At 39.2% G+C, this 27,593-nt stretch overlaps 1 protein-coding gene across 3 annotated transcripts in view; it reads right to left on the bottom strand.

Annotated features, from left to right (window-relative positions):
- HTR1F (5-hydroxytryptamine receptor 1F) overlaps nucleotides 1-26,210 on the bottom strand; it is a 133,335-nt gene extending 107,125 nt beyond the window's left edge. For 2 of the 3 annotated variants that reach the window (XM_084800366.1, XM_084800368.1), the window contains exons 1-2: nucleotides 25,944-26,210; nucleotides 667-774 (exon numbers count right to left, since the gene is read on the bottom strand). The gene's annotated coding sequence lies outside the window, so the exon portion shown is untranslated. Of the gene's footprint in view, nucleotides 1-666; nucleotides 830-25,943 lie in introns of those variants that run through there. The other variant, XM_084800367.1, reaches the window with a different exon arrangement.
- Nucleotides 26,211-27,593: the final 1,383 nt, after the last annotated feature.

Genomic DNA, 27,593 nt, shown 5'->3' with positions numbered 1-27,593 from the left:
CAAAGATCGTGTAAGACTGATTAACTTTGGAGAAGCAGAACATCACAGCTATGTAGTGAAGAAATGTTGCAAGTAGAGATTCAGAATGATCTCGGCTATTGTTAAGCTCCCAAACACCTGTGTATCTTAACTTTTGTGTCTGGTTTAACATTCTCATGACTGTTGTGTAAACTTCCAGAAATGTACAACTAAGTCCAGCTGCCCTATAGGTTACAACAACCCTAACTATGAGTATAAGGAGCCAAAGATGACACCTGAGACCTGTGGAAGAGACCCCATTTTGCATTGACCTGCCCACTTGAGGCTCCTACCAGTGAGATCAATAAGATATTGAATTATGACTTTGTATGTATGGCTTTGTTTGTGTGGCTTTGTTCTCTGGTATTTTACAAGTTCACAGAACATGGTGAGCTTGTATGGTGAAATATGTCATTCAACATCACTTGAGTCTTTGGAAAACTCACATTTGACTCAGAATAAAGTATTTATATTTCCTTCTCATGCTTTTTAAAACTGTAATAGAACCCATTAATGAATAGGCAGGCCTCACAGCTCTTCTCGCCCCTTTCCTGTCAATTCGCTCTGGTTTCTTGATCTGCTAGTTTTTATTCCTCATTCTCCAGCAATTCATAGCTTCCCCCCTAATTTACTTCTGCGAATGCTTACCATGGTGTGGAGGGTTCAACTGCTAGTTTCCATCCTCATTTCACTTCCTGATCTTGTAAGAAATGAGTGAGCTGTTTACAATCCAACTCCATCTCAACTCAGCTTCCTCTAAAATTAAATATACACACAAACAAACAACAAAAAGAAACAATTTCCTTTTTATTCTCCTGAAAATTTTCCACCCACAATAAATTGTTGCCTTCTTTGTCCTTTCCAATAAACATCCTTTAAAGTGAAATATAATATCAATTTGAGAAGTAAAAAATATAATAAACACATAGATATTATCTTCAATCATAAGACAATTAGTTTATTGCACATAGCCATAAATGCTTACAATGAATTTTGACTTAGTCACACTTGCTATATTTTGAGTTAAATTTAAATTACAGTTTTAAATTAAATTAAATTAAATTAAATCAAACCTGAGTTAGTATGCAAACAAACTTCACAATACCTAAATGGATAATAAATATAGCTTTTCAAGTCTATAAATCTTAGCCATTCCTCTGAGTTGGTAATAATGTAAATATAATACTAATTAAAATTTTCATCATGATATGCCTAGGCCTGCTTGCAACTTGATGTGCCATGGTGGGTTGGTACCCATGGAGGAGGGTGTCTCTCCTTCTCTGAGAAGAATGAAAGATACTGTGGAGGGAGGGGGTGTGATGTTAGGACTGGGAGGAGAGGAGGGTCACAATCAGGATGCAAAATGAGTAACTGAATGAATTAATGAAAAACAAACAAACAAATTGCATCATGATGATACTGAAGAATAGCCAAACAAGAAGAGACAATCAAAGGCAGAATAATTAACATGATTCAGTTTACTAAAAGTTCTAGCCTTTTTCCATGAATGTATTTCACAGACATGAGGTTAGGTTGTAGAGGCTTTGCTTGACAAAGTTCCAGAGACCTCCGACTGTCCAGCATGATCTCTAGACATCCAGAGCAGATGTTCAGGTGTTGCTTGACAAAGTTCCAAAGATCTCTGGCTGATCACCACTGCCATAAAAATATTATGTATGGTCCAGGTGTAGTGTTGTTTAGAAATCTGCTATTTCTCCTAAAACTGTTTTTTCTCTCTATTTCTCAGCCCTTAGGAAATTCATACAGGGAAAACTTTTTTTTCCCCCACAGAGAGTGTTGAAGGAGGGCATCTGGTCAAAGGCTTGAGACAATGATAAAGTTTTTTGCTCTGATTGTGAGCACCCAAGCAGAACCTGCATGAAAGAAAGCTAAGACCTTGACATAGCAGTACCTGGCTAGATACTATTAGCCGTCGAAAAGTTTCTTTAGAATCTGCTTTAAGAGCAATAGAAGGTGGGCTTGGAACATCACGCTTTATAGAAATTTTACAATAGAGACAGTTAGTTTAGGCTTGGATAAGACACCTCTTGCTTTGGAACTGGAAATAGGTCAAGTTTTTTTTCTTTAGAGAACATTTAGCTCAAACTATGTTGCTATGACCACCTTGTAAACACATTGGCTTTAGCCTGGGGAATTTTATGATTAAACTGTCCTGTGTATTATTTAAAAAATAACGATCAGGTCATGTTGACCATTGCTTGAAAATTGATTTTTGTTTTATGCTTTGTTGTAGGTTACAGAACTTTTGTATTTCCTTGTTACTCTGTTGATTTTGGATTGCCCTAGTGATTGTAATGATGACAAAAAAAAAACATGGTGTAATCTGTAATGAAAAAAATTGAACTTCATTTCAATTAAACACTGGGGTTGGCCCAAGGAGAGAGGGAAAGCACATGACAGACATGAGAGAGTAAACGAGAGAGACGGATGGGGAACAGCAAGAGAGATGGATAGATGGGGAATGGCAGGAGAGATAGGTAGATGGGTAACAGCAATCAAGAAGAAAATTAGAAAGATGAGGACCAGCAAGAAAGGAGGTAGAAAGATGGGTAACAGCAAGCAATAAGATAGTTGGACAGACAGACAGCAAGTGAGTCAGAAATGAAGACAGAAAAGTTCTCCAGGGCTTTAAGACCTTTAGCTTGTACCACATATACCTGAGTCTTTGAGTATTTCTTTTTCCTCCATTCCTCAACCTCTCAACAACTGGTTCCTCTAGCTAGTTGTTCAACCAACGGTTTGTTTCCCTTAACCAGCCATTCACCGCCTGCTCAATTCTCCCTACTGCAGAGCTACCTCGCTTCTCTCCTCTTCGCCATTCCTGGAGCTGGTCTTGGGGAGCATCAAATGTAGATGGTATATACACTGGCGTAGTGGATTTAAACAGGTTTTTGTTTTGATCCCAAGTGTGGGATGGGAAACAGACTTGTGAGAGAACAGGTGATGTTTATCTACTTAGAACTCGAACCACTCCTTGGGGAGTGGGGCTTGGCTTTTGCCAGCTGAAAATATCCTAGTACAGACTCTGAGAGGAGATACATATACACGAGCCCACAATAGAAGGTTGGGACTTTTGGGGTCTTGGTATTGTTTGGCTATTTATTGCTCTACTTCCAGAGGCTCCTTAGAGAGACTGCTCCAGAGAATGCTTTAGAGTTCTGGGTTCTGGCTTTTCTTCCACGTTCCAGCAGCAACTTTGGTGGAATTTCGGGCCTGCTGAGATCCTGATGACTATGCCAGGGGAATCGCTTTCAGGAACTGAATTCAACAAGGTCTGCTTCCCCTGTTTTCATGAACATCCTTTATTTCCTATCTAGGGTAGGTGGGTTAGAACGGAGGTATGAGCATTTAAAGAACCCCAAATAAAGTAAGTTTGAAAAAGGTAAAGCCTACACACAGGTTTGATTTTGAGTATGAAAATAAGCAAAAGATACTATGATTGGTTATATAGATATTCAAGAACTAAGCCAAGAAATAATAACATTTTCTACCACTTTGATGAAAAATTCGAATGCTTTCAGACTGTCCCACACAGGACTACTATTAAGCTTGGAATTCCTCAACATTTAGAAAGTGGACCACAACTGCTATTCCTGGCTTGATTAACCATGTTCCCCGATTTTGTTCAGGCCCCTACAAAGGTACTATTCACCCCAAATCAGGCGAAAGAAACCTTAAGAGAATGATGCTCCATTTCCCCTCAGAGAGGTTGGATAGGTTTTTGTTTGCTCTCTTGAGCTACAGATGCTTACTTTTATTGGGAGTTGCTTATATGTTATCATTGGTTTTATTCAGACAGAAAATGAGGCTGGATATAGGGATATCTCTCTTTTCCTTTATCCTTCTTTCATAGATATGGAGATAGGGATTGAAAAGAAAGAAGAGGGGATATAGAAATACATAGGGATGATAGGATAAAAATTATATTATTTAATCTACTCTTCAACCTAAGGCCTTATTTGTTACTAACAAATAAGGTTATTTTTAATTCATTGGTTAGAATTTTGTATATTAACACAAAGTAAGTTTAATTTTGATACATTGGTATAGAACTCAAATTCAAGATCATTCTCCATACATATTATATATATTTCTACTCTAATATGAGGTATTGAACCCATACAACTCAGTCATAGTACAAAGCTTATTTCCAATACCTTGAAGTGCTATTGCAGGCTGTTTAGGATAATTAAGTAATACAAGATATTTGTTAGTTGATCAAATCATGGTCATGCCAACTACCAGTCAATTTTTATAACAAGAATATATATCCTAGATTTAACAGATAGATATGATCTATAGATAGATAATGTAAAATAGTTAGATAAGGTCTTCAAAGCATCAGAGACCTACAGAATATGGCAGTTAAAGATGCTTATAATATTTTAAAGATTCTTTGACAACAAGACAGGTTAACTCTTGGCAACACCCAGCCTACCTCAAGAAGATGATGAACATCAAAGAACCTCCTTTCAAATATGGCAGACCAATCACTGGTCAAAACATCCTCATTTCTGCCATAGGCAGAGTTCTGACTAAAAATGGACAAGCTTGGATACAAGCAGAGTCGACTGCCAAACTTTGCCAAGACAAGGTAAGCATGTCCTCAATAGTTCCTGCCTCACAAATATGTCTGTGGGATATATTGGGCCAGAAGGCTGAAGAAGATGCTCCAGTGTTATAGAGCGTTTGAGCGACTGTTCAGGCAACCATCTCTGTCATTTTTTTTTTCTCATATTGAAAGCTGCTAATCTGCAGTTCTGATCATTCATGTAATTAGGTTTCATTCCTTCCCAAGTCTCTGATGGGGTTAAAAACCACATAATTTAGTCTTACAATTAACCTTAGTTGTTTAGGGGTGAAGTTGTTTTTAGGTCTAGATAAATGTTTTAAGTTGACAGAGATGAGATATGATATTGATTCTCATTCAGAATTTTGGACTCACTAAGATAGGAAAGATGTTTTCTACAAGGTTACCAAATACAATTAGCCAAAACACCATGAGTATAACATTCATATAATCCCTGATTGTTTCATGGTTCTTCTTGCTGTATGTAATTTTTTATTTATGTGTAATAATATAAATGTATATGCCCAACAAATAAAATAGAATCTTTAGAAAAAAATTTAAATGCTTGTATACATACTAGATTTAGGAAAATGAATAACATCACACAAATTAAAGTTTAAAAGGAACTTCTTATGATGCGACATATTCCCCAAACTTTCATGTCATTTGACTAGTAAGTATATTATTATTATTTCTTATGTAGTGTAATTTAATGAAATAAAACTGTGATCACCTAGGACAATTCACTGAGGTAGTTACAGTAGTCAAATGTGGAAATAAACTTTATTGTTTCACATGCTGGAATTTCATGCTCAAGTTACAAAACAGAAAGTAGCCAATACACAAGTTTATAATTTCCCCAGTTAATTTTTTGTTGAAGTTAGTCAAGTTCTTGAAGAGCTTAAGGGGAGGGTTGTAAGTCTGCTTAGGTGTACTATTTGTTCCTGCCTGCTGATGTCTGCTGTGCTGTGATGAAAACTCATGGCCCAAGTCACAAAGTTTAGAGAGGCCCTCGCACAACCCTGAGAGTAAATGTCTCCTGAAATGTGCTCTAGGCTTTATTCTCACTGGATTCAGACTTACTTGTAGGCTGTAGATGGTGCCTGTGGGACACATGAACAGAAAAGCATAGTAACATAGAGGTAGGGACAGGGAAGAAGTGTGGAGATCTGAAATGTGGTATCAGGGAGCCTTAAAAAATGCTACCACTTCAGGCTCAGTCTGTGGACAAGAGTCTCTAGGAAGATACTTAGACCTGAGGCAGTCTCCCTTGCGCTTTTTCTCCCAGCTGCCTTGCTGTTGGAAATGCCTTAGTTTTGGTGCTACCACCTCCCTCAGTGGTCTGCTGATGAGAAGGGTCAAATATGGGGTTATTTCTAGGGTTTCCACATGCCTAGGAAACGTGTAACCTTGCCAGGTCAAACAGGAGGCTCATGAAGTGTCTCAGTTGTCTTTCTTCCTTTAGTACATTCCAGTCAGGAAGAGTTGCGCTTATTTCTTGGTATCCAAGGAGATTTGTTACAGGACCAACAGTGCATACCAAAACCCATGAACATTCAAGTTAGTTATTTAAAGTACTGTCAAGTTTGTCTGTAACCTATGAAGTTCCTGCTGTGTACTTAAAATAACCTCCAAATCACAGTACCTGGTGTCTGTCTATCTGTCTGTCTGTCTATCTATCTATCTATCTATCTATCATCTATTTGTTATCTGTCTATATAATCTATCATCTACCATCTATAATACATGTCATTCTATAGAAATAACAGTCACATTATAAACAGTTATGTTTATGGCATAATAAAAGGAAAGGGGCCGTGGTGTATAGTACAACCACATTTCCCATGAATATTGCTGATGTAACTGGTTAAACCCAGCTAAGATAAAGCAAGAGCTACAGAGGGAAATGACTTTGAAGTTGCTACCAAAAACTCACAGTCTACTTATATCAATAATGTCAATAAAACCACACCTGAAGCTTTCCAGATCTATTAAGTGAGTTCTTCACAAGGTGTGACCTGTTCACTGCGATCGATACTTGATGTTTTCGCCAGTGTCTATCTTTGCGAGCTCTTCAAATGAGCAGCAACTGATCTATGCAGTCACCCTACAGCTTGACCATATTTGTAGATTTCTCTAGCACAACCAAGAATAAGCCTCAAGTACTCTCCTTCTTGGAGACTGGCTGACTTTTTGGACGCCTGGAAAAGTAGAGTGCCATTTCTGAAGGTTCTGATGAGTTTTTGCTTGACAGTTCCAACTCTGACGATGAATACCTTTCTCTCAACTCTCCTGAATTTGACAGAGCTGTGCTTTATTTAGCATACATCAGCAACATGAGCAAGAATATCAAGGCAGCATTTGCAAAATCGGTGAGTGATAAGAGCATTGGCACACATTTAAAGCACATTGGTACCTTTACCTTTTGGTTTATTTACCTTCTTGTGTTTAAACTTCCTGCATGTCACTGAGAGTAACATCACTGGAAAAGCTGCTAGCCATAAAGGACAAGCCCTGCTCTGGCCACACACAGCTGTGATGATTTTCAGTGTGTAGAATCATGTAAAAAGCATTGCTTAGTTCACAGTCAGAGCCAGGGCTCTCAGCACTGTGGCAAGTGAATCTTTCTCAACTGGTACAGCACTGGGAATTCACAAAGCTTTGCTAGTTAACATGCAAATCCTTGTGTGGAGGAATTTTGGGATGTGATTAGAAAGAAGGATTGATTATTATTTTTTTTTGTAGGACACACATTTTCTCTTGCTTTCTATCTTGCTTATAAATAGTCAGCAAGTCTCTGTCGATATCAAAGATATTTTTGAGTGACTGTATCATTATACCGTATACAAATTTGTGTCTTAGCTTTCAGGAATGTAAAACTTAACTTAATAATAATGATAGGCAATGCTTCAGAAAGCTATCACATTAAATAAAGTATCCATGTCCTTGATAGCATTCAAATGTGTGATCACCAAACTAGCAAGGATGATATTTTTCTTATCTCTTCGGAAATATAGGAATTAGTAAAGGTAAAAGCATGGGAGAGCTTGATTTAATTTATCACATTTCATTTCATTCCATTCAGTATGTGTGTGTGTGTGTGTGTGTGTGTGTGTGTGTATGTGTGTATGTGTGTGTGTGTATACATGCATGTATGTGCAACACACCCACCCAAAAGCACGTTTGGCAATTTGAAAGTTCAGCAAAGCAACAGGCCCATAATGTCTAATTAGTCTACTTAATGTGCATAAAATCTTTGCTGACAAAAATAACTTTGCAATCAATTTTGTTTTGTTGTAAAGCAAAACATTATATGATTTCAAGTAAAAAAGTGATGTAAAAATTATTACCTTCCATTTTGAGATAAATTATTAAACTTAAAGGTGGGCATGGTTTTAGACTAAGCTTCTACAGCAGAACACCAGGCTAAAAATAACGGTGGAGCTATCTATCCATATCACCAAGTAGATACTAAGCTGTTTATATGGGCTCCTGAGCAATCTACATTATAAAGATGACGGCCAAATTTCCCCAACTAGCCAGCTTTACAGCATGATTATGAAGTTCTCTCTGTTATAATCCTCATACAAAAGAAGTAGCTTGCCAGAACAAACATGTCCTTACCTAATCCGTAACATTGCCAGTGCTCTGACTCCCTGTCTCGCTTTATAAGAAGATAATTCAGAGCCAATATATTAGTTGTTCTTTTGTTTTTACTATTTTTAGCTTTGATTCATTTACAGACCTCAACTACTGCTGAACCATCAGAACACGTCTACTTTATACAGTGCTATATTATTGAAAAATAAAGTTAATTGTCATTAAGCTTTCTGTCCTTTAATAACAACAGTAACAAACTCAAAAACAAAAAACAAAAAACCATACACACACACACACAGACACACACACACACAGAATCTTAGAGACTCAACCAAGACATTACTAAGAGTGAGTCAGCATTTATTAAGTTTCTGCATTTGTTTGTTTTTTTAGAGTTTGTTTTATTCACTCATTACATAGGGTCATAGGCATATTCTCTGCCATTCAGAAGCCTATGGCATAGTGAAAAAGGTGAGATATTTTTCATACATGATCAGTACATACTTGCAATAAATTTAACCATAAATGTACAAATAAGAGTCACAGAAACACAGGGGGAAAAAAAGCCTCTGAGAAGATTTTGTATAGGATGTGATTGCCAAGACGTCCTGCACTGAGAAAGTCAGAATCGCAAATGAATCTAGTCTAGACATGAAGTTGGAAAAGGAGAAGGAAAGTGAAGAGTTCCAACATTGAGTGAAAGACACTAGATTCCATCACTCCTCCATTCTCTTGCTTTATCACACCCCACTGGTTTCCCAGTACTATAAAACTGAAATCAAATTATGTAAAGTATGAAAACAAGAGTTTAAATGTCAAAAAGATCAAGAGAGATTTATCAAAGAAAGTAATTGAAAAGAACTGGAGAAATTGTGTGAGTGACGTTATAGCCGCAAGCTGCCCCGGGATAGTGCAGGGTGGGAGTTAATGATTGTTTGGGGGGGGGACAATGGTGATTTTAATAATAACCACTAGAGGGGAGTGATATATCCCCCAGATGCTCCAGCTAAGCCCTCCTTCTTGATTGCAGTTGCTTGTTAGCAAATTTATCTTTTTCTTAATCATGGCTTCCTGTCATGTTTCGGATTCCAGCAGATTATCTGCAAGTGGAACTGAGGCGATAATTCAAGGTAATGCATTTCATAGCACTTAGTAGGGTAACTTACTCTTTAATGAAAACATGATCATTACCTAATGTTTTGCATATTAGAAAGGACAGCGTACTTTCTCTGGATCATTGAAATCTTGCAGGCATCATGCTTGCTTTAATAAGGAAAGCTGCTAGGGCAATGAACATGCATCACAAAGGACAGTTCTTTGGTGTCTGTGGGCATCAGTGATTTCTAATTTTGCTGAGGCATATGGTAAGTTATGAATTTGAATTAATGGCAGTTATAATGGTAGGAAAGTATATCTATTATCATATTATTCTTCTTGTCCAAGGGTTTCAATGTCTTGAGAGATAATTTGTATAACTTAGATCATTCTTCTGTGAAGAAGGGCCATGTTTTCTCTTCACTGTTGTTTTGGGTTTGTCTGCAAAGCAACTGCTATAGTGTATGCATCTTCAAAAATGATAACTAAACAGAAAATTTTAGACAATATGATTCTATTGGTTAGGGGTACCCAACTACTTTAGTGTGTTTGCTGATAAAACTGCATTCAGTCTTAACTTTAAAAAATCATAAAGAATTTGCTTCATTCTAAATGTCTTAAATATGGTTATCTTCTTCAAAATACTTCATACACCATGTCAAAAGTCAGGCTTATACACCTTCCTTGTTTCTTACACACCAAAAGCTGTTTTATCTCATGGGTTCCTATAGTTCACTATTTCTACCTTTTCCAGAACAGTCTTCTTGTGGCAGATTGCACAGACCAGTTCATGTCTCTTCTGCAATCCCTGACTTGGTTTTCCTCAGTCTTGGAGGCTGCAGGTTGATGTGGCGGAATCAAGTCAGGAAGGTGACTGCCTGGTCACACATGTTTCAATCCTTTTTTCTTATTTTGACACTTCAGTAGAAAGAAAAGCACATTTTGTAATAGTGTTCCTCCCAAGTGCCTGCATCTCTCTGCAACTATCACTCCTACATAATGGAGTCATTAAGGTGGCTGCACAGGTGTACAAACACTGAACTCATAGTAATCTCTTTCCTAATTGGGCTCCATCTTCTGACCTCATTACAAATTTCTGAAGAGTCAGGACAGGAAGAAAGAAAGAAATGAGTAATACAGAAGCCAAAGCAAAGATAATTTATAGTCTATTTATATGCCAGATATTCTCATATTTTAAATCATTACATGATGCTTGATAAATCTTTCTGATATCTTAGAGTCTTATCCATGAATCAATTAGGTATAGGAATGTAGGACTCATCAAAACAGAGTAGAATAGTGATTACAAAGATGGCATGGAGGGCTAATAAAGTGATCTGTCCAAGGACACAGCATTTCCGTGAGACAGGAGCAATAGGTTCCACAGAACTACTTATTATATAGCATGGGCATTGTAGCAGGTAATAATGTATTGCATATTTGATTATGGCTAGATTTTAAATATCCTCACCCCCAATAATTATGTCAGGTAAATCATATATTAATTAGGTTTGCTTAGCAACCTAAATGCATATCTCAAAACATGGTCCACATTCCAAATATTTATATCTTTTATGACCAAGAAAAAAATAACTAGCTAAATACCTATGCCAAAGGCATACAGTGGGTGGTAGTACTGGGTTTCAAGGAGAACCCTGATCCTATAGTGCTCAGTCATTTTAGAAGTGAAAGCTGGGTTGACAGGACAACCCAGTGAGTAAAGTTAGCCACTGCCAAGTTGGACATACCTGAGGTCAATCTTTGGCACCAACATGACTCCTCACTCCATATAAAAATGAAAAATCCACCCCTCACTGGTGTGCTTGTTATTTTAGGCACAAAAGTGCATTTCTGTAACCACAAGGCATCTTTTATCAGCTTCAGATTGCCTCCATAGACCTGGGTAGCCATAGAAAAAGTGGCACAAAGATTATTACAGTCGTTTTCTGGCTCTTGCTGGCTCAAGGGAGTCGCTGGGCATGTTTCATCCTGAGCCTTTTCAGCAGCTTTACAGGAGCAGTTTGAAACTGGCTACAATGAGAGGTATTTTCTCTCTCCTTGTATCATATTCACCAGAGCACCACCAGCCAAAGGACTTTCATGAAGACTTTAAATCTTCTCTTCAGGGGTTAAGTGTTAAAACTGGGCTTTTCGCTTATTGTTCAGAGTTGAGTTTTCACCACTTGGTGGTGTTTGAAAGACCCTGGGCCACTTGCTTCCTAGTAGGAGCCACTTCAGCTTTCCTTTTCCTTTCTGTTATCCATAAGTTTTCCACTCTTCTTTGTAAGACTATCATTTAAATTAGTTATGCCAAGGATGACCACACGCCAAGCTATTTGTGTGCTTATTTGTTGGGATATTTCTTTTTCTAAACAGAGCTCCACTGAACGTCTCCCAGGTAAGTAACTAAAAGATCTAAGGTCAATCATTTAGAGTCCCCGGTAAGATTGAAAATTGGAGAAGGTACAGTTTTGTAAGTATGGTTCGTGTTTTAAGTTTAGGCAGTTTCTAAACGAGAGTCTAATGGAAGATGGAGGAAGGTGCGTCTGTGAGCAATGGTGAAACTCGTGTCGATGAATTGACTCAGATCAGGATGATTGATAAATATTTATTCTAGAACTTGCTGGTACCTTAAAAAGAAAGACACTATTTATTTGGAAGAGAGAAAGAGAATGTTTTAATGTTCTAAGATTAAGACCTGGTACAATATTTATTTCAGGAGATGAGTCAGTATACACACATACTGGCTCAGATTCCGAAAAAATAACTCCTGTGTGTGGTTTCCACCTTCCCTTCTCCTTATGGTAGACAAACTAGGTTAAAAGCTGCAATTCAGGGCCTTTCCAAGATTGTATATAGTAGCTCATCCATCTAACTTTATACTGAAGTTACTTATAAATGAGTAAAAAAAAGGTAATAACTGAGTCATCAAAGAAATTAGGTCTGATATCATCTTGACCAAATTTTGAGGATGCTTTGGTTGGAATAGTATGAGCCAGCTTAATGGGAAGTGCAGAGATAGAAACATGGCAGCTGTCAATTTATCTCTTTCTGCAAGGTTGAAACGTGGGACGTAAGTGACAACCATTCTGGCAACTCAACCAGCCACATCTGGAGAGCTGCAGAAACAATAGCTTTATCTCAACCTGGCGGCAGCATTAATGCAGCACTATTCCCAGGTCTGTTGTCTGTCTGGGACCTCGGGAGATTGCTAAGGAAGACAGGCATAGTCGGGCTTCACAGAGACCAGCTAGGCACCTGTGAGTGGAGTATGGGGATGGTGGCAGGAATTGAACAGGTGAGGGCATTTTGCTAAGAAAGGCGCTTTTGTAACTCTTTGCTCTTTCCACTTCTTGATTGGCTGTAGGAGGTCAGAAACCACAAGGAATTAAAATAGAAGAAGCTGAACTAATTTCTAAAAGAAAACATATAAACTCTATTTGACTGTAAATACAAAATTTCAAAATGGATTTTCACCCAAGAGAATAAGAAAGCAACATTAATATCCCCCCCCCCCCTTAAAAAAGAAAATGTTGAAAGTTGCTTGGTTTAGGTGAAATGGAATCTGATACTTACAGTAGCTAGTTAAAAGCAAAGTTGAACTAACTTAGTATAATGGAAAATGATCAAATTTTATATTCAGATTGGGTAAAAATAAAATTTAATACTATTTTGGATACAAGAAAAATCAAAAAGTAAAGTAATTCAGGCCAACAAATTTTAGGCAAACCTAAAAAAGGAAGGCTAAAAAGCCAATTTAAGCTAGTCTTAGACAAGACAAATTCTGGTTAAGAAGTAAATCTCACATATGGAATTGCATCTTGACTTTTAAATGCCCCATTACCGACACCACAATAGACAATTGCCTGTAAATTGAATAGGTCCAATGGAAAATAGGTAAATACAATTATAGAAAGTGGCTTTAGTGCAAACAGTGTATCTACATGTAAAATAAGATGACAAGTACCGAGTGCAATTCTGGACTTCAGTGCTGTCACTCAGGATCTGGGTCACTGTCTTTCAGCCGTATAATAGGGTTTTATCAAAGTTAACCATGTGTGAACAGAAAGGAAATCTCAGTTAAGCATCTCAAAATTATGCTGATTAAAATGTAGTAAGGATAAACATTAATTGAAAACTTGTAAACAGAAAGCCTCAAAAGTTTGAGATTTAAAACAATTTCTGGGGTTAGAAATATGGCTCATTAATAAGGAATGCTTGCTGCTCTTCCAGAGGACCCAGGCTGGGTTTCTTTTCTTTTCTTTTTTTTTTTTTCCGCTTATTTTTTTTTTATTTAATTAATTTATTATTTTGCTCTTTAGTTCTTTTTTTTATTATTATTAATTTATTCTTGTTACATCTCAATGGTTATCCCCTCCCTTGTATCCTCCCATTCTTCCCTCCCTCCCATTTTCCCCTTATTCCCCTCCCCTATGACTGTTCCTGAGGGGGATTACCTCCCCCTCTATATGTTCATAGGGTATCAAGTCTCCTCTTGGTAACCTGCTGTCCTTCCTCTGAGTGCCATCAGGTCTCCCCCTCCAGGGGACACGGTCAAAGGTGAGGCACCAGAGTATGTGAGAAAGTAATATCCCACTCTCCACTCTACTGTGGAGAGTGTTCTGTCCATTGGCTAGATCTGGGTAGGGGCTTAAGGTTTACCGCCTGTATTGTCCTTGGCTGGTGCCTTAGTTTGAGCGGGACCCCTGTGCCCAAATCTGCCTATCATAATGTTCTACTTGTAGGCTTCTAGGACCCTCTGGGTCCTTCTACTTTGCCATTCTCCCATGATTCTCTCATCTAGAATCCCACTAGAATGTCCTCTCCTCTGTCTCAGTTTCCTGGTAAGTGAAGGCTTTCGTGGGACATGCCCCTTGGGCTAATATGCAGATATAAGTGAGTATATACCATTTGAGTCTTTCTGCTTCTGGGTTAACTCATGCCAGGCCAGACTACTTTACCCAGCAAAACTATCAATAAACATTGATGGAGAAAACAAAATATTTCATGACAAAACCAAATTCAAACAGTACCTATCCACAAATCCAGCTTTACAGAAGATACTAGAAGGAAAACTCCATCCCAAAGGGGCAAGCTACAACCAAAACTACTCAGGAAATAGATAACTATACCATGGCAAAAACACAACTACACAAACGCTCAACTGGAACCAACATCAAAATTAAGACTCTTAATAGTAACTGGTCGTTAATATCTCTCAGGCTGGGTTTCAAGCACCCACATGGAAGCTCACAGGCACGTGTTATTTAGTTCTAGGGAATCTGATGCCCTGTTCTGGTCTTTGAAGGCACCACATATTACGTGTGCACTCAAATACATCAAATAAAAACAAGTAAATCTTTAAAATAATGTTTTCCAAATCACTTTGGGAACAAAGCATAATGAAGGCATGTTTGTAACTAAGCAGGAGGTTGAGACAGGATAATCTCCTTAAACTTTAGCCCAGAAACACAATGTAAGCCTAAGCAACATAGTTAGACACCGTTAGAAACACAGAGAAAAACAAAATACATACAGAGTAAAGAAAATAAAAACAATAAAATGAGCTTCTGGAGCAAAAGGAAAAATATTAAAATTCAGGGCTGAACTATTTAATTATCATTGTTGAGAACCATAGGCACATAGTGAGTCTGATGAAAGTGTTCTGTAAATATAGTTCTATTGTTTAGAACATAAAACAAAAATACTGCTAAGGAACACTTCAGACAGAAATAGTTGGTAGATAATATAATCTCATACTAAGAATGAAACAACGTATCTTGAAAGAATTGGAATGAAGAAGGCAAGATGACATTTTTCGCAAAACAAAATGAAAGTAGCAGCTGGCTGTGCTGGTGCACACCTGTGACCGCAGCACATGGGAGATGGATACAGCAAGGTTAGAATCTGAAGTCATCCTCTGCTACTGTGATGGCTGCTCTTGGTTTTCACCTGACTACATCTGGGATGAACTAAAAATCCAAAGTTCAGGTACACCTGTGAGGGATTTTTTTTTCTTACTAGACCAATGAAGTGGGAGGACCCACATCTAACCCAGATATTATTGGTCGGCTGATCCTCCTGAAATCTAGGCCACACCTTCTATGGCAGCCTATATAAAGGATATGAAAGAAGGAAGCTTGCCCTCTTCGCCTGCTTGCTCCAGCTCTCACTGGCAAGTCCATTTCTGCACTGGCATTAGAGCTTATTTCTGGATCTGGCATATATTGACGACCAAATGAGACATCTAAGCTCACGGACTGAACAACTATTGGATTCTTGGACAATGGTAGGCAGCCATTGTTAGACTAGCTGGACCACAGCCTGTAAGCCATCCTAATACATCATCTATCTATCTATCTATCTATCTATCTATCTATCTACCTACCTACCTATCTGTTCTGTTTCTTCCTGACTAATACAGCTACAAGCAAGTTTGAGGGAGGCCAGCTTGGGATGGATGAAAGCTTGCCTCAAACAAATGTATTAAAGTAAAAACTGTCACATATGAAATATAAAGATGAGTATCATATGTGTAAAAAACAAATAACATCACTGAAGCATGAGTATCTAGGTAATCTCATAAATTTCCATTAAACTATAGTAAACACAAAGGTAAATGACATAATTTAAGCTTAGGTCCTTTTACTATATCTCAAGGAATGAGTTCAACAAGGCTGCAACATTATACCAAAGTTTGGGGAAGCATAAATATCTAGAATAATACAAGCAAAACCACCAAAACAAAAACAAAACTGCTAAATAATTCAAATTAGAGATATTCAAATGATCATAAAAGTGATCTCAACCTTAAAAGTAATCCTGCGAAGAAGTTAACAGTAGTCTCAGAAGAACTGAAATACATACTTTTTTAGCACCAGCAAAACATAAAAAACACCAAGATATAATATTTAATTTTTATGAGGATACTCTTACAGCACTATGAAGATTTTAATTTTATCCTTTAAAACATATATATTTGGTTTTAGGTATAACAGCAATTATTTTCTCTCTTCTCTTCTTCACCTTCACTTACTTGGTGTGTGTGTATGTGTGTGCACATGCAGTGGTCATCTTCCTCCCTCTTTGTCTCCCTCTGTCTCCCTCCCTCCCCCACCTCTCACTTTTCCTGACATCATCTCCTTGGCCAGGAACTCACCAAACAGGCTATCCAGCAGCTTGCCTGCCCCCTGCCCAGATCTTCCAGTCTCTGCTTCCCCACTCATCACCATGCTGTCTTTTAAAAGAAAGCATGAGTTCTGGCAATAGAATTAAGGTCCTCATGATTGCAAAAAACTTACTGAAAGTTGTTTCCTAATGCATATGATTTCCTTACATCTAGCTGTCAGTGAGCTGTGCAAACACATAGTAAAGCGGAATGCGGGGAGCGTGTGTTTCCTCTCATATAGCAAAGATCTAAAGTTAAAAGGTGATTGGACCAAGTAGAAATGATAAATTATGCCCCAAGTTTAACTATTCCTCAGCCCTCCTCTGTGAAGTGAACTGTTTATTCTCCGGAATCCTGTCGCTCTTTTGCAAAATGAAGATAATTAGGCCGGTCGTGCTCGGAAGATAAAATGTAATAATATATTTGGATGCAGCTTCCAACCACCCCAAGCATGATTTTTCTCACGATACTATGTATGTATTCATAGCTTCCCAGGTAGTATAATTCTAAATTCTTCCTGTGGTGATTCAGTTCTGTTCTATCCAGGGCAGGGTCAGCCTTCCCTTTTATGTGTTGGGATCTGAAACTATTTCTGTATGCCTCTCTCAGGAAGCGCATACTTCCTTATCTTTCAATAGGAATTTTACATACTTACATGTTGCCACAAGTTCGTTGTTTCCAGACAAGCATCACATTCCTGCAAGTGATGTTGGTTTTAGTATGAACATCCTTAGGCTCCGCCATATTGCTTATTTACAATGTAAAAACATTGTGATTAATTTACATGCTTTGAAAAGAATGTGGCAATTCTACCAGATTCTTCTCTATAGCCTCAGGGCCTGAGGGTAGCAATAATGTTCAATGAGAATTTGTATTTACTTTTAATGTGAGAACTGACTTGGGAGAAAGGCAAATGTACATAGAATTGAGCTTAGTCTCGATGAAATTGTCTGGATTTTAACCCTTCATTTGATGGTCCTTTCTTGTATTACAACTATAAAGTAAAAAATTAATTTCTTCTAATATTTCAAAAAAAAAATGGATTGATTGTGATTGTTTGAACCAATTCGAGAACTAAAGAAGAGGGAGCCATAGATGAATTTCAGAGAAAATGATTCTTTGGCCACCAAAGTTCAGGATTTTCTTGTCAAAATAGAAACTCCCCGTAACATTCAAGCCAGACGTAGTTATAAAAGGTAAAGGAGAAGGCGCCACTGCTTTTACTTCAACCAGAATGATGAAGATGAAAGGATCCTTGGCTTGTCAAACACAGCTGCCTGCACTCCAAAGAAGATTAAAAGGAGGCTTGAATTGTCAGTGCTGTGCTGCAGCGGCTGAGCTGGAGGCCCTGGCAGAGCACTGCCAGGTCTGCCTTCCCAACCTGTAGTCTATTTATACTGTAACCGCATAAGAAAATCCTCAAGAAGATGCACCTAACTCGTTCACTGTTGCCCCTTTAAACTTGCTTATGGGGCTGGAGAGATGGCTCAGAGGTTAAGAGCACTGTCTGCTCTTCCAAAGGTTCTGAGTTCAATTCCCAGCAACCACATGGTGGCTCACAACTATCTAAAATGAGATCAGGTGTCCCTTTCTGGCTCTGGTGTGCAGGCAGAACACTGTATACATAATAAATATATAAATCTTTAAAAAAATAAACTTGCTTATGGGTATGAGACTGGTCTCTTCTAAAGTCATTTGGCTGTTGAGGCAGTACACAGAAACCTTGCTTACAAGGCTAGCTAGAAAACAAAGTCATTTACTATATATTTGATAAAGTATTAAAAATGCTTAAAAATTAAAGCATTAGAATATCAAAGCATAATTATAAAATTCTGTAAGGGCATTTTAAATATAAATTATAAATATAAAATGCTGGCACACAAACCTTGACTTTTAATCTTCATATACTAATCTCCAATTACTTAAATTACTCCCCAAGCCTTTATTTCATTAATTCTCAGTATGTGTGCTTGTACTCTAATATATTACTTACAAGATAAAAGGTAATAAATAAACAACTATAGGCAGAGCTTTTGGGTAAAGTAGAAAGTTGGATATTTGTAAAAGATATATATTAGTAACTCCTTACTTAATTGACATATTTTGTTTAATATTATTTTCAAACAGATGAAATATTGATTCAAAAAGTAGTCTTGTTTTCATTTCAAGATTAGAATAACTATAGAAATTTCAGCTTCATATATATGTATGAAATAAAATAAATATATATTTCACATATGTATGAAATAAAATAAACATGTATTTCATATATATGAAATAAAATAAGTATATATTTTATATATATATGAAATAAAGGCTGTAGAACACTCAAGTGCTTTATTGAGAGAGTTTTTAAAATTTTCTTCCCTTAAGATTTTGTTATATAAAAGAACTGGCCATCTGGCTTGGAGATGGTAGGCACAGAAGATCCTGTAACGAAGCTTCTGAGGTTTTTTTTTTTCTTTTTCCTCTTAATTTCATGAACGAGTTTGAGAGAACTGAAATGATATAGTGACAGTTGCCCCTGCACAGAGGAAACAGAAACATTTCAGAAACTTCTAGAAAATCATTCCCACCCAGAGAGTGGGTTGTGACATAGTCAGTGATGTCGTTTGTTGATGGATGTTGGAGGAGTTTCTCTCGGACACTGTGCAGAGTTCTGTCTCCTGATCCTCTGAGGTGGGGGAAGAACTGGGGGAGTATGAAGGGGGAGAGTACTGGCAGAGACAGCTGGATTGGGGAGGGCATCTCTGGGATGAGCTAGAAACCTACTGCAATGGAAACTCCCAGGAATCTATGAGGATGACACTAGCTAAGACTCCTAGCAATGGGGGATATGGACCCTGAACCAGCCATCTTCTGTAGCCAAGCAAGACTTCCAATGAAGGGATTGGGACACCAACCCAGCCAAAAAACCTTAGACCCACAGTTTGTCCTGCCTACAAAATGTGCAGAGGTAAAAGATGGAGCAGGACCTTTTCTCCTTTTTCCATTCTCCCTTCCTCCCTCCCTCTCTCATTCTCTCCCTCCCTCCCTCCTCCTCCTCTTCCTCCTCTCTGTCTCTGTCTCTATCTCTGTCTCTGTCTCTCTCTTTTTCTTTCCTTTCTTCACTTTTCTGGGAGTTTCCTTGATGCCATACAAGGGGTTTAAATGCTGAAAAGAGTCAGGGGAACATAATTATGATCCTGTAGACTGGAGGTCACTAGCTGGCCATCTTTTGATCTCCAGTGGTTTTAACTTAATGAGGTTTGTGATAGGCAGAAGACAGGACACTTTACTCAAACGCAGGACATGGACCATTGATGCTACTCAGGGTAACTACCTGGCACAGCACTAAGGGACACTGTTGGAAAGTGGGAAACTTACTCTCTTTTGAAATTTCTTGCTTTTTGTTTACATCCTGGGTTGCTTATAGTTTGGTGGGACATTTTTGTTTTCAGCTAATCTTTATTTTTAAGCTAAAATAAGGAGTCAAACTTAATTTCAAGTCTTTTAGCTGATACTAAATATATAAATAAAATTAACAGCTGTAATGTGTCTTTCTTTTACATGTCTTGCTCTCAGTAGTATCAGTTTTTCATTAATAAAAGTGCCAGGAATTTTATTTCTTATTTACTTATCAAAAGATTACTAAGTTTAAGGAGAAATGAGGAAGAATCAATGAAAGACTCAGATATGAAAACCATAAAGCAGCTTGTATCAGCACCCAGGACATCTTAATCAGAAGTATACAATTAAAAACAGATACGGAGAGCCAGGCAGTGGTGATGCATTGCATGGCTTTTTTTTTTTTTAATGCATGGCTTTAATTTCCTCACTGAGAGAGACAAACATTTCTCCGAGTGAAGGAAATGAGTTAGAATGGTGCCATTTCTGCTTGGAAGGGAAGAGATGAATCTCAGAGCCTATTGGAGAAGCATCCTCCAATGGTTCCCTTTCTTAAATTTCATTAAGCAGTCTGCAGATACAAGGGTTGTGGGGCGGTTGGATTACAAACGAGACAGTGGTGCAAAAGAAATTAATAGCAAGATGGTGACACAAGTGTGAATTAGTTTCCCTGCATTTAATGCTGGCTGACAAAGAGAAGAGCAGACTGGCTAGGATTGTAGCTGAGGAGCTTTGTATCACGTGAAGCTTCTCTGCTCGTCTGAGTGGCTTAAGCATGGTCCCATGTTAATAGCACAGGTACACAATGGAATCACTAATGAAGAAGAGGCTAAAGTTTGGAGGGCTTTCAAGTAAGATTATTGTGGGACTCAGGCCATAGAGGGAGGGGAGACTTAGGGGACGGAAAACAGCTTAGCAGACAAACTGACAGGGCCTGGAAGTAGTGTGGGAGATTCATGACTCAATTCAGTGTACAGAAGAATCCTGCCGAAGGTGAAGGAGACTGGAGAAAAGGAGCTACTTTATAAACCAACTAAATCTCTACTGAGGGCACCGGCTGCTGGCCAGATGCTAAGCAGCAACCAAGGATAAGAAAAACCTTGATAAGAGGCTTATGAGGGAGATGGCATTAGAAGTGGAGACTATGGAACCATTTATACAGATGGCCCAGGCAGCACTGGGCTTGGGCATGTGGCATGGTCCACACCTGAAGGTTTCTAGAAAATGCCTTTCTCAGTGTTCCTAGCCATGGAAGCTTTTTCTTATAAATGCCTGAAATGCCACCCCTACTATGTGCTAAAGGATCTTCTTGCCTGTTGTCTTTTTCATTATTGTTTTTTAAAGTCAGTTGTTCACTCTGTTGTAGTTTAATTTAGGCATTAACAGCTCCCATTTTAAAGCCATACCCCCATGGCTCCCTCCAACCCACCTTTAATGTTCTTTTTGAAAACTTTTCAGAGATTTGTGCTATATATAGTATTCATTTTTCACCACCACATATTTTCTTTCCTCGTATTATTTTAAATGACATGTTTCAGAATTATGCGTAAAATTTTATTTAGGGTTTTGAATAGGTAACCGTGTGCCGATAATTCAAAGGCATTAAGTGTTGCTCAGGTTGCCTAGCAAGTACAAGATGCTGTGTTCACTGCCCCTCCCCCCAGAATTGAGTATAAAATAAAACGGAACAAAGCAAAAGCCCCTTTCCTCACATTGTCAGCCTTCCGTTATGCTCTACCACAAACTTCCTCTCCCTTCAAGCAGCCACACCATTTTTGTCTCTTGATTTGCACACAGGTTTTCGTGCATAACCTTATTTTTCTTTATTAGTAATAAGCCACAAAGTCTAATTCTTTTCTTCATGCCCAATGTGCTCAGAAGAGCTTTCATTTTAATACTGCCTTAATTTTAACTGTTGGATGGTTTTCCATTGAATGGGTAGTCATAATTTATTTTGCTTCTTTAATATTTATAGACATTTATGTTTTTTCAATTGTTTGCTTAACTTTGAACAAATATTCATTTACCTAAATATAACTGCATGCCAAAGAAAGATTCCTGGAATTGTAAGCAGTAGGTTTACAATTTTTGTTCAGTGTTATGAATCAATATTTAATCATCATTATGATCATCATGATTTTGACTGAAATGACTCATGTGAACATTTCCGTAAGTACTGCAGGAGGAAGGGGAGAGAGAAGGGTAGAAGTAATGTAAATGCAGCACTCATATATGAGATTCTCAAAAATTAAACAAAATAAAGAGCACCATAGCCTGATCTCGAGTTCTCTGTGGGTTAGGCTTGAGCTCACCACTATTCTGTGTCAGCTGAGATAGTTTTAATCTTGAATGTCCCTTAAGACATGTCTAGGTGTTGAGGGCTATTGTGAGGCAGTGCAGCCTTGAGAAGGTGGGCAGAGTAGAAATTAAGTCAGGAGCAGTGTGCCCTTCCTTGCATGGGGTATTGATGCCCTACCTCTTTCCCTGTCTGCTGCTGTATTACCACAAGGGCTCTCCACCCTCAGCGATGCACTGCGCCGTCACAGGCCCAAAGCAACAGGGCCCAGTTACCAGGCACTGACACCTCTGAAAATTGATTTTTCTCAGACATTTTGATACAGTCATGGAAAGCGGACTAACCTGAGGGTCATTTAAGTTCTGAAATAATTGTTTGTCCTCGCATCACTGGACCCTTCAGCAGCCATGGACATAGCTAATAACTTTCTTCCTTCTTAACACACTTTTTCTCTTTTGATGTCTCTGGTCCCACACATTTCGGCATTTCTCCTGACTCCTGTGATCACTACTACCTAATTTCTTTTCCTTGCTCCTACAGTCTTCAGCATTCATGTTTTGGATCGTTCTAGATTGTGTGGTCCTCTACATGTGTTGTCTTCTGGTTTCTACCCCACCTCAATCCCAGTGTTTGGAATGTAATTTATATATGGGTGACTCAGATCTTCATGTCCAACTCCGTCTCTTCCCTGAGCTCTGTCCCCGCTATCTCCACGAAGCCTCTGTTCAGAGGTCTAATAAGCTGTATGGAACCAACTTGTCCCTGCCAGTCTCTCATGCTGCCCAGTGACAACTGTATCCTTCCAGATGCTCTACCCATAAGCCTAGGCGTGAACTATGTATGATCCCTTTCCTTTCATCACCAACCATATCAGTCTGTCAATTCTTGCCTCTTTCCCCTCCAAATACATCCCAAACCCGACTGCTTCTCATCATTTTTCTGTTGTCACTGCTGGTTAAAGACTATGCTAAGAAACCCTTGCAGGTTCTATGTCCCCACAGATAAGCTTTGCGTCACAGCAACCGTAACCTGGTTTAAAAAAAAAAACTTTCTGATGTAAAAAAAGAAAAATGATTTCTTCCCACATACACAGACACAAAGCGACATTTCATACTGTGCGTTAAAGGGCCACAAGTCACAGCTGAGAGAAGATAAGACCCAGGAGGAACTGGGAGATTGTCCGATCCGAACAGCCTCGGCTTTCAAATACTCAAGTGTACTTGTTGATGTCATTTTGGCCTACTTATGTGCCTCCCTCGGCTCAGAAACATTTCTTGTTACATTTTCAAGTGGATAGATCATTTTTAGCACAGGGACTAAGTGTCTAGGTGCGTCTGTGTTGGATGACTACAGATGCCACCTTAGGGATCTCTCGACCTGGTAGCAACCATTGTATCACATTTTCTCAACTTAGAAAAGCATCCTCCCACTTATGAAATTAACGATGAATAAGAGAATCCTGCCATCGATTTAAAAACGCTATGTTCAGGGCTTGGAGAGATGGCCTAGCAGTTAAGAGCAGTGGTTGCTCTTTCAGAGGATTTATGTTTCAATTCCCAGTATGGCAGCTCAAAAACTTCTGTCAATCCAGCCCCAGGGGATCTGACGCTCCCTCTGCTGGCCTCTGTGGGTATTGCATTCCCATTATGAACAGACACCCATGCACATAAAATAAACGGGGAAAAGAATTTCCAACTTGTTTTACATTGCTTCTTTAGTAGTCATATACTCGAATGGGCCCTCCAAGCATTCCTTAAAATGTTTCAGTAATAGCCACGTCAAAAAGCACCATCTTTACTAGAAGAGAACTTTTGATATCTTCTTACTGTCAGTGAATATGCTATAATCTTGAAAGCCTATATAAAAAAAAGCACACATGCCAAACTTTAAATGAAAACAAAATGTTTCCTTACAGGGATTGCTGTCACGATCAGTAGTTCTGTGATTATATTTATAACAACAACGTGTCTAAGAACTTCTAAGAAAAGTAATTGAGTGTTTTAAAATTTATTTTAAAGGAGCTTGTTCAATATTCTGCATGAAGATTGCCCGAAGAGACCAGGGCAAACACTGCAGTGTTCCTTAGGTCTTCATCCTAATAAGCAAACCCTTGGTTTGCTGTCAGAGTGGAACACTTTCTGTAGAACACACAGCCTTTAGCTCTTTAATAAGCCTAAGTGAATGAAGCTTGAACCAATGACACATCTGAACCACGGAATAAGAAAGTAAGTTACTTGGTCCATTTGGGAGCTCATTACGAATGCTAGGCAGGCACAATATCAATATCTGTCCTGAAACATCTGAGTTCTTTGAAGAGCACCCAATACAAAGAGGAGTAGATCATCTTTGAAACAACTCAAGAGAAGAACAATTTTCCTTTATGGAACTGACCTTGAGCAGACATGAATGGGATGGACAGAGGCAAGAATTACTTTGTCTCATGAGGAAACCGGAAATGATGATATTAGTATTTGCTTTTAGGTTTACAGAGTGGGGGACAGAGGAGGAGGAGGACTACTTGAAAGCCATGGAGAAGGACTGTTTCCTCAGTCTCCGTTGGCTGTTTGGGACTGCCATTCCTTCAGGGGAAGACAGCCAAGTTCAGTCTGTCGTCCCATAAACAGACATTTAGGGCAAATCAAATGTAAATATCACTATGATGTTCATCAGCAATTCTAAGTTCACAGATTCGTATGCAAATGGAACAGACACAAAATTCATTGGAAAACATATAATTTTCTTCGTCTGGGCACTAGTAGCTTCTAAAATGCAGTCTAAGGACAATTACCTAGATCCTCCAGAAAAACCCGAGGGAAAGCTACCTGCTTATGTCTTCTTAAATGGTCACAGATCATCTTGTATTAATCACTGAGGTGTTTAGGAACTATTTAGCTGCAGGAGAAAAAAAAAACAAGCGAACAAACAAACGAAGTCTCTATCTCACTGTCTTTTCTCAAATGCGTGGCAGTACATGTTGTTGACCAAAACAAATTGTATACAGAAGGCAGCGCAAATAATGCCTTCAGTATACAAGCTCCCTATCCTTCCGGTTCATTCCTTAACTTCTGACATGCAGCTGAGGTTCTTTCAGCCCCTCTAAGGTACATGAACATATACCCTTGCTCTGCTACCTTTTCCAGTAAACAAGAAGAGACCAACAAACCCTTCTTAGGTAAGCCCCCCGCAGCAGCTAGGAAGTTTGTGGAGGCGAGGTGAGGGGATGTTTGGAGCTTTACTTCACTAATCCCGACCCAAGGGAAGTAAAGTTGGAAAACTACCAGTGCTTTCTTGTTTACACCCTTCCGGAACTCCTACACAGATCTTATCATTTTCATTTTGATCATCTCCAGATAGGACCAAGTGATGTATTCAATGACATTCCCGACCTCTAGTTGGGTGCCTGCACATCCTAGCCTCTACACTTGGCAAGCTCACTAGGTACCCGCACCCTACCTGGGGTGTTGGTGCTACCATCAAGAATCCACATATCTTCCCAGGGTCAGGCACCAGGTCCCTCTGTGCACTGGAGACCACCTGCTCCTCCCAGGATCTTGCCTGCTCCTCTAAGTTAGCCCTAGGGAAGCAGAGGCTGCAGGCTTCAGTTCTGCATGGATTCATCAAAGTAACAGGGGGAAAGAATTGTCACCACCCTCCTCTGCCTCCAGGCCCTGACCTCCAGGCTTGCCAGGCTAGGGACACCACCATCCCCATCCGATTGTCTCCAGAGGTCTGCCGCCACCGCGCGCGCTCTCTCGGGTGCCCAGGGCAGCTCCGCATAGCATACTCACCAGAGCGAAGCTCAGGGGCACTGGTCCCTAGCCCCAGCGATTGTGCCCTGGCGACAAAAGGCGCGTCCGGGCCGCTCTTGGGCGGCGAGCAGACTGCGCGCTGCAGCTTGGGGCGCAGCTCCAAGGAGGGTTTCAGACGCCAGTTAGCCCGAGGACCTACGCCCCGGGGGTTCCTCTCAGCACCCGGCTCTTCTAGCTTTTTGCACTTTTCCTCCTCCCAGTCTCTTCTTTCGTCCCCTCCCTTCCCACGGACTGATGCTTGGAGAAGGGAGGGGGAGGGAAAAAGTCCCGTCCCTTTAACTCCACTGATACCTTGGAGATTATCTGTTCGTGGAATCTGGAAATGACGCGGATCACCTTTCTGCGAACAGCTTAAAGAAAACGATCTTGTTTCCCTTAACTTTTCATCCTTGGGTGGACTCCTTTCTAGGCTTGCATTTTAAAACCTCTTTGGATGGGTAGCAATAAATGAGGGTCAGAGGAAGTGTACACAGGGACATTTTAGGCATCAGTCTTGGAGAGTGCCTTACTGGGTGGAAACTGTTTACCCACAATTTCACGAAGTAGGTGTTTCTTGAAAAAGAATTGGAGTTGGGGGGCAAAGGAATGAGGACAGGAGATAAGGTACTAAATTCAAGGTTTATTAAATTTCCTTCTAAAGTAGCTCAGGTGGTTTATGCCAAAGACATCTTAGAATACTGTTTTTCCGGGATGTGACCTTGAAAGGGTATTTGACCTTTTCTGTTGTTTGTCTGTTTTGTTTTTTGTTTTTGTTTTTGTTTTTCTTCCAGACTCCTGTTTCACAGACCTTTACAGGGGTTTCATCAGCCTGCCAGGAGTTACCAAAATTTGTCTTGCCTGACCTTGGAATGTGCCTGTTTCCTGGAATGTAGACAGTTTGCAGGATTTATGCAGGTCCCTATTGGTAGCAGATAAGGAACAGACCTTTTTTTTGGGGGGGGGGCAGAGGTACACCCACTATCCTTTAGAGGACCCAACCAGGACAGAGTTGCACCCTGGGGCTGACTGTAGCTTTATCTTTCTGGGAAAACCCTGTCACAGAGATATCATACTTTGTGCTCTCTCACGTGCCAGCACTTCCTATGATCCAAAGAGAATTTTTAGAAATCTGCCTTATAAACCGAGCCTGTGATTTCCAGCCCATGTTCCTTCTGTTGGTGACGCCAACTTTGTTCCCTGGCATCGTACATTTAAATAAGATGCTGTCTATAGGCAAGGTGCCTGGCACTTAGCTCTCAGTAAATGTTGGCTGACTTGTGGCAATTTCAGATCAACATTGGCATTTATTTCACATTTTTATTCCTTCATATATTTCTCAACGCTCACTTCCCTGTGTTGTGAATTGCACAGTTCTAACCCCTGTCCCTTATAAGTATGTGTTATTATAAATATATGGCTACTAACTCAGGAAATACAGTGGAAAGATTTCCATAGGAAGTCGAGACTTAGAACACAGTCATTTCCCTTGCTATTGTGTTGACCACGTTGGCTTTACCTCCAGCATATTGTACAGCACATCTTGTCAGTGATAGCTGTAAAGTCCAAGGTTAAATCACCCCAACAAGCAGGTTCAGAGTGTCTCTAATGTTGGCAGTTTCTGTAGTGACATTGCCCTCAAGATACATGAAG

The sequence above is a fragment of the Acomys minous genome, assembly GCF_964271855.1.
Source record: "Acomys minous genome assembly, chromosome: 11".
Lineage (NCBI taxonomy): Eukaryota > Metazoa > Chordata > Mammalia > Rodentia > Muridae > Acomys > Acomys minous.
The sequence above is the reverse complement of the archived record's forward strand: the minus strand, read 5'-3'. Positions and strand labels throughout refer to the sequence as shown.